Below are 8,191 nucleotides of genomic sequence, written 5' to 3'. Positions count from 1 at the left end.
GATAGAAGAGTGCTTGTGTGTGTTTGAGACCGAGAGAGCTCCAGTTAGTGAGAAACATGTATGTGTTTGTGTGTGTGTGAGAGGGAGAACAAGTGAATGAGAGCTTGCGTGTGCTAGAGAGAGAGCTTTGTGTGTGAGAGAGAGTGAGAGATTAGACGAGTGCTTGTCTGTGTTAGAGACGGAGAGAGCTCCGGTAAGTGAGAGACAGCTTATATATGTTTGTGTGTGTGTGAGAGGGAGAGAATGCCAGTGAGTGAGAGAGTGCTTGTATGTTGGACTGAGTATGAGACAGCTTTTGTGCATGTAACAGTGAGGGGTAGAGCACCAGTGAGTGAGAGTGATCTCCAGTGAGTAAGAGAGAGCTTTTGTGTGAGAGAAACAGGTTGAGAGAACCTGTGCGTGTGAAAGTGAGGGAGAGACAGCCAGTGAATATAAGAGAGCCTATGTGTGAGAGAGGGAGAGAGCGCCTGTGTGTGCGAGAACCTTTGCTTGTGTGTGTGAAAGGGTATGTGCATGAGAGTGAACATGTGTGAGAGAGAACAAATGAATGTGTATGTTAGGGAGTATATGTGTATATGTATGTATGTATGTATATATATATATGTATAAACAGAGAGAGGATAAAGTATGCACCCTCTTCCTCCCCAAGTAGTCCACGACAATCTCAGGATGAATGGAAATCAAAAGTTCCCAGGTGTGGAGAGTACAGGATAATTTTTAACCTTGTTTTAAATACTGGACTTTTTGATGTATCTGCTGTTTGAAATATTTTTTTGGTGTTTAGTAAATTCAAATAAATGTTTATATGAATTAATTATTGGATGTTATTTTATTTGACTCCTGTTTTGAAATATTTATTCTTATTAGTATGGTTTTCCTATTATGATGTTTTATATTTCATGGCTTTATTGTTTGTTTTTTGTGAGGAATGGTGATATTTCTCTTTTTCATTTCTTGAACGATATACACTGTCTGATATTGCAATTTCTAACTACACTTTTCTAGTTATACATTATGATCACTTTTTTCTGTCTGTGTTCTGCATGTGTGACCTAGGAGATGGATTTTACTAGCATATAGTTTCTGTGTAGGGATCTATGGCAGCCTGACTTGTTCTGCTTTTCTAATAGGTGGTGTATTGGTGTTTAGGATCTGGAGTAATATTTTCAGTGTTGCCTTTTCTTAGGTAGGGTTTTTACTGTTTGAGTGCTGGCAGTTAGTGCTGTTTTGTTTCAGAAGGGTTTACTATATTATAATTCAGTTAACTCATGGCTTTCTGAGGACAAAGCCCACACCCAACATGCATTACAATAACCTAATACCATATACATTCCAAGTGTGTTTTTTGCTTTTTTGCAGGGTTTTCTGGTTGGCACACAGCAATGCATGTAAAAATAATATATATGTTGTTTTGATATCTTTACCTCAGAAGACTGTATTTTGAATGTCCTCTTTCATGTAAAATTAGTTATTATAAATGCAGAATTTGTAATTGTGGGTGGTAAGGGCATTGGGGTGTGGGCACAAGGCTGTACAGGGCCTAGTCTGCCTTATGTCCTTGCAACAGCTCTGAGAGCGTGCATCACACACAGACCACCACCATTTACCTTATCTCCCACTTCTACAGGGGGAAAATGCTGGGGAAAGGTGGGAGGCAGGTCTTGCGTTCCTGGGACTAAGGTGGGTTTGCCAGCTTCCTAGAAACATTATCACTCTGCCACTCCTCTGGGAGCTCTGCTCCCTTCTTTCCCCTTCTGCAATTTTTCAAGTCACTAAAAGGGCCAGACTACATAGAGACTCGATGATTTGACCTGTGCCATTCCTTGGTGGGGTGAGGTCAGGTGGAGCTGGGAGAGCACCATCTCATCCTTAGCCTCAGGCAGCAGATTCTCTTGAGCTGCTCCTGTGTGTATTGTATGCTTATCTAACCAACTTGGAAGACTAGATGGGCCAGTTTGGTCTTTTTCTGCCATTATTTACTGTGTTACTGCTCTCATTCTCCTAGATCTTTCTTCAGTATTTGATAAAATTGCGTTCTGTAATTCTGCTCTACTTGGTTTTAGTCCTCTTTTTCTGAGCTTTTTTTTTTTTTTTCCTCCTCTCCTCTTCACTTAGGTAGGTGACTTCTCAGAGGAGCTACATTGAAGTTCAGTAGTTGGTTTCCAGCTCCAGGTGCAGGCCCTTGGGAGTCTTTCTTTGCATTGATTATTAGTCTAATTAATGCTGCTGCTTAAAAGGCAAAAATATATAAGTGAATGAGTGATGTTAGGAATACTGCTTACCAGCTAAGAGAATCATTTCTTGTAAGATGAGGCATGAGTTTTGAGAATTGAGTGATGTGAGGATATCAGATATGTCTGCCTTAAACTTATAAGCCTTGTAGTTTTTTGCTAGAAGAGTCTGCTCCATCAGTACTCACTTATTAGAGTCAACACATTTCACGTTAAATGACTTACAGACTAAACTTTTTAAAATTTTGAAAACGCAGTCCTTCCTGCTTTTTGATGTGGAACGATTCAACACTTGTCTCCCTGAGAGACAACACTGTGAAAATAAAATGAGACAGAGGGTACTAGATAAGCTACTCTGCCTGGTATCCAGTATTATTTCATGGATTCGTCTATGGCTATGCCTGGTGCTATGCTGGCTTTTGTCTCTAGAGTTGGAGTATTGTGCATGTTAACAGCATTGTTAAACGTTTGTGTTCACAGAATAATGTTCCTTCTGACTACAAAGTGTCATTAATTGACATTGGACTTGTAATTGAGTACCTGTTTGGTGGTGCATATCGGAGCAGCTACACAAGAAAACATTTCCGAGTTCTCTACAACAGCCTTTATAGAAAACACAAGGTGAGTTAGGTTGTTTTCCCTTTTACTGAATATTTAGTTTTGTGTTTCTCCAGTTATAAGTCATTCTATAAAAAAAAAAAAAGAGGCCATTGGCTTTACAATGTGCATCTACTGTCTGACTTTCAGCTCACATCTGCTCAGATTTTGCGTTAAGATCCTTTACTTCCTTATCCAGTTCTTGCCCAATGAAAATAAAATATGCAACTCTGGAGCTGATGTGATGAGAGAGAGTGAATATCATTAGATGATAAACATTCTGTTGTGTTGTGTTATATCACACCAAAAAAACCCACACACACCAACGGTGTATTCCAGTACACACCAATGTAAACAATCCAAAAACAACAAGTGTCCTGGTACTAAATTTTAAATAGCACCTAATACGCCAGACTACTTATGTATGACCCTCTATTCACGGGCAGACATTGTCAGTACTGCTCGTTTTGCATAGGGGTCACTAAACCTTTAATCAAATATAATTTTTTGTTGATTTTCAAAAATTTTTAAGCAATTGCAATCGAGAATAAAAAAACGGATACTTATCCGCACTCGGAACCCAAACCCGACATGGCCATGTTTCGGACTTCTGTCCTGCTTCAGGGGAAAATATTCAAAAAGCCAATTCAGGTGGTAGAAAACATCTTCTTCTTTCGGCGAATTTACTTCGTGCCTATCCTGTTTGTCAACGCGGGCTGCATTTCACCCCGCTGAGTTTAAGAAATGGCGACAACCGGAAACTATTTATACAATGTCAGCGCCTAATACCTCCCTTTCCGGTCAATGAATGGTGGTTCTCTAACACGTCCTCTCAATGTTGCCAACGCTGGGGTACCTCCCCTCGACAGGGAAGGACATTAGTTCCCTATCACATCCTCTCAACACTCCCAGCGTTTGGCCCTCCTCTTCCGGTATGAGATGTTTACTATTCCATCTTTGAAAAAAAGCGCTTTCAATCTTGCATAATATAGTAGAACACAATTAGTTTCTCTGCACTCGTATTCATAATGGATCGCAAAATAAATCACAGCAGCCCATGCTTGTAAACACTAGATATACATCACGTCCTCACTGGATAAATACTGTAAAAAATTTTTGTAAAAAATTTTTTAGAAATCATTCGTAATCACGGTCCCCTGCATCATTAATTAGACACAGAACTTAAAGACTTATTCAACAACCACAGTCTAGTTCGATATCCAAACAGATAGAAACATTTTGGTCCAGATACCAAAATTTGATAATATTGAAAAACAATCAAATGAGAGAGTACCAATTGATTCTCTCATTTAAACCATTTGGGTCCACAGTATTCAAGTGAAAAATCCAAAATGTTCCCGTCGATTTAATGACAACTGTATGTCTCCTCCTCTTGGATTTGGATCCACTTGTTCCAAAATGGACCATCTCAAGTCAGTAAACTGGTGATGATGATTGATGCAGTGTTGTACTAGGGGGGCTGCAAGTTTGGATGTCTTAATGCAACTCCTGTGTTCGATCAGGCGGGTGCGGATCTTTCTCTTCGTCCGACCGACATAAACAAGACTGCAAGGACATTGTATCACATACACAACTCCCATCGTATCACACGAGGTCCGTCTATCATGTCGAATCACCATCCCCGAATGGGGCGCCTGCCATTGTTCACCCGCGATGGTTTGCCCACACATATCACAAGTGCCACAGGCTTGATGTCCTCCAGAAGGAAACGAAATCTTATGTGATGAGAATCGGGAATGGACAACCCGATCCCTAATGTTCTGTCCCCTGAAAAAGGCAAATCTTGGGCTCGTTTGAAACACAGTATGCAACGTTAGAACTCTCCAATGTTCTCGCACGATGTTAACCACTTCAGTTGCATAGCGTGAATATTTCAAAGTACAGGTAAGTTCTTGATTGTAAGGACGTTGCTGATACTGTAACAACAGATCTCTATTTGCAAACTGAGCCCTCTTATATGCCTTTTTAATCACTCCACGGGGATAGCCTTTTTGCGCAAATCTTGCAGAGAGAACTGAAGCATGTGCTTTAAAATCCTCCACAGATGAACAGATCCTGCGTAATCTAAGGAATTGAGATATAGGAAGGCCATTCTTTAACCTTTGAGGATGAAAACTGGAATACCTTAAATAATGATTCCTATCTGTAGGCTTCCTATATAAGGAAGTAGTGAACGAGTCCCCCTGTTTTTTGATCAATATATCCAAAAAAGCCACTGAGTGTTGGTCACAATGGGCTGTGAATTGTAGATGGGAATCTTGGGAATTTAGCCAATCCAAAAATAATTGTAGCTCATCCCATGTCGCTGTCCAGACGAAAAAGATGTCGTCTATGTAGCGTCGCCAGATTACAATATTCTGAAACCATTCGGAATTATACAGAAATCTGTCCTCAAAGCAGGCTACATACAGGTTAGCAATATCAGGGGCAACAGTGGCCCCCATAGCTACCCCTTGGACCTGTAAATAGAAAGTCCCATCAAAATTGAAGAAATTTTTGAACAACACCAATTTCAGCATGCCCAATAAGAAACTTGTAGGTATACGATGCGGGCGGGGGCGATTCCTTAGAATATCTTGTACCAATTGATACGCTTCTTCCTGCGGGATATTGGTATAAAGTGAAGTGATATCTAAGGTTACTAACCAACAGCCCTCCACAACTGGTGGAAGATCTTGAATCAAACGAAGCATATGGGACGTGTCTTGAAGAAAAGAGGTGGATTTTATAACCACAGGTTTTAGGAAGAAATCAAGGAAATTTGATAGAGGTTCCAAAAGAGACCCACGTCCTGCTACAATTGGACGGCCTGACAGAGTTCAGGAAGAATCATCCTTCCATTCATATTCTCCTTCATTCTGCATTAGCGAGTGTATAAAAAATGACTTTAAACAGATCTAACTCGAAAGGAATAGAGTGGTCGCGCATATAACGTGAAAGCCTTATTTGTACAGAGTAACTTTTTATATTCTTTTTCTTCAGTACTTACAGTAGAGTACCACCTGATCAGAGGTCAAATCTTTAGCACTATATAGCATTTAGGGCAGGGGGAGACACACTTGCAAAATTATTCAGCTGATCATTTTTATCGATAGCTGGTGATCTCAAATTTTACGACAACAACTGTAAGGATGATTCAGACACCAGTTTTCATCAGCAGATGGCCTGTTGCTTGCCAAACCTCTGCTGTTCTGAGAGGAAAAGATTTCACGGAACAGAGGAAAACTTGATAAGAAATTGAAATGCATGCTGGAGAACTTGAAGGGGCCAACTCTTAATAGGCCGCCTAGCTACAAGGTGCATGCGCACCTCTCAGATAATTTTTCGCTTTGAAAATTAGTTAGTGCAAAGTACAGGCATACAAGGGGCCCATATTCTTTGTGTGCACAGCCAAGCAGGATTGCATTATAACATGCATGCATTTGAACATGAAATGTGTGTGTGCTATTTTCCTTCCTTCACCTAATAATATTACTTGGCCTGGTTGGGTTGACTTGACAGGACAAAATGATGGGTGATAGGAACTGGCCACATAATGCTGCTTTTAAATGTTGTTAGTTGAGTTTTATGTTATGACATATTGTTGTAATTATATGTTTATTTTGTACATCGCTTTGGGTGATAATTTTTATCTGTAAAGTGATTAATAAATTAATAAATGAAAATAAATAATAAATAATCTGGCTTAAATTTCACCTGCTGTGAAAGCCCTCGCCTAATTTTCTCTGATGTAGAGTGTTGCGCTTGGAGGTGGACCCTTGTCCTGGAGCAGTGGAGAACGGCTCCCTGGCAGGGACCAGGAAGCACCTGCCCCCAGGGAGTGTAGCACAGGAGGAGACAGAGGCTAGGATGAGTTTCACCACTGGAAGCCCGTGGTCCCCCCGGGTGGAGCCCGTAGGGACCTGGGCCACTTGGACTTAGGTGGGCCTCGCAGGGTCTCCCAGAGAGGTAGTAGAGAGATGTGCCCACGAACAGCAAGGGAGTGCAGTCGCACTCTAGGCTTAGGTCTGGAGGAGCAAGGAAGACCAGAACCGTGTAGGCGATGACAAGGCAAGGAACAGAGCCAGAATCAGGAGACGTGGTCAATTGCAACCGAGGTCAGAATCCGAGGATCAGTCCGAGGAGTAGTCAATGAGGCAGGGGTCAGGTTCTGGAGGTCAGACGAGGTCACAAGGCAGGATCCAGGCAGTGGACAGAATGGTCAAGGAGCAAGCCGAGGTCAGTATCAGAAAGACAGTCTGAGGGTACTACCTGGGGAGACAGGACAGACTCACTGGAACAGAAGGACGCTGTACAAGGCTGGAACAGTAGGACACTGGAACAGGACTGGAACAAGACTATGAAAGCGGAGGCAAACTAATACACATACGGTGCCGACCCGATTGCCAAGGCAAGGAAGTGCAGGCAGGGACTTCCTTATATTGAACGTTCAATCAGGACATGCCGTGGAGCTAGGACCCGCCCCTTGTCCTACAAGAGGCCGGGCGGTCCGCGCGCGCGTAGGGGCATGGCCAACGCCACTGTAGATGCTGAACTCTGGCGTGAGACCTGGTGCACAGTGGAAGGCCCGGCGACCGCCGTCGCGGGACACTGAGGCCTGGAGGAGCTTGCAGCTGCCGCTGGGGAGGCCGACCCGGGACCTGCAGAGGAGCTAGCGAGGTGAGCAGGCCCTTGTGCGGACGGGCCGCGCAACATAGAGGAGATCAGTTTTTTAAGCCAGTCCAATATAACTGGATAAGTGGCTTTAAAAATTGCTCTCCGAGGTGGCTCTTCAAAAGTGTTTCTGCGCATTAATGGACTTTTTCAAAGATTGCCCTGGGGATTCCGCAAACAATTAAAGTACATGTAGAAGCCATTTCACTCATCCTTTCATTGGGCTTGAAAACTTGAAGGAGGTTTTCAGGGGGGGGGGGGGGGCGAGGAGTTGGGGCAGGGAAATAATTTATGCTGACTTTCAAAAATTAAAAGTAGGTGCATAAATGAACGCATCCGCATTTTGCTCCTCTTCCCAAGTAGGCTTAAACGTGTGCACTCGTGTCTCACACAAGATTCTGTGTATACCTACTATTTTCAAAGGAGACTTAGGTGTGTAAGTCTGCTTTGAAAATTTGGGCTTACGTCCGCATGTACTTTGAACACGTTGACTTCAGCTCTATATAGGGGGGGGGGTTATGAACTTATCCTCTGAAAGAGGACTGCATTGTATTGCTAATTGTCAAAGTACCATTGTCAGAGTATTCCTAATTATTTGTTTTTCTGCACGTTGTATGATTTTATTATGCATTTATTAGAATATTGGTTTTTGGTATGAGGGGACAGAAGAGGCTGTCCAATATCTTATT

Source organism: Rhinatrema bivittatum, chromosome 1, assembly GCF_901001135.1.
Source record: "Rhinatrema bivittatum chromosome 1, aRhiBiv1.1, whole genome shotgun sequence".
Classification (NCBI taxonomy): domain Eukaryota; kingdom Metazoa; phylum Chordata; class Amphibia; order Gymnophiona; family Rhinatrematidae; genus Rhinatrema; species Rhinatrema bivittatum.
Note: the sequence above shows the minus strand (reverse complement) of the source record.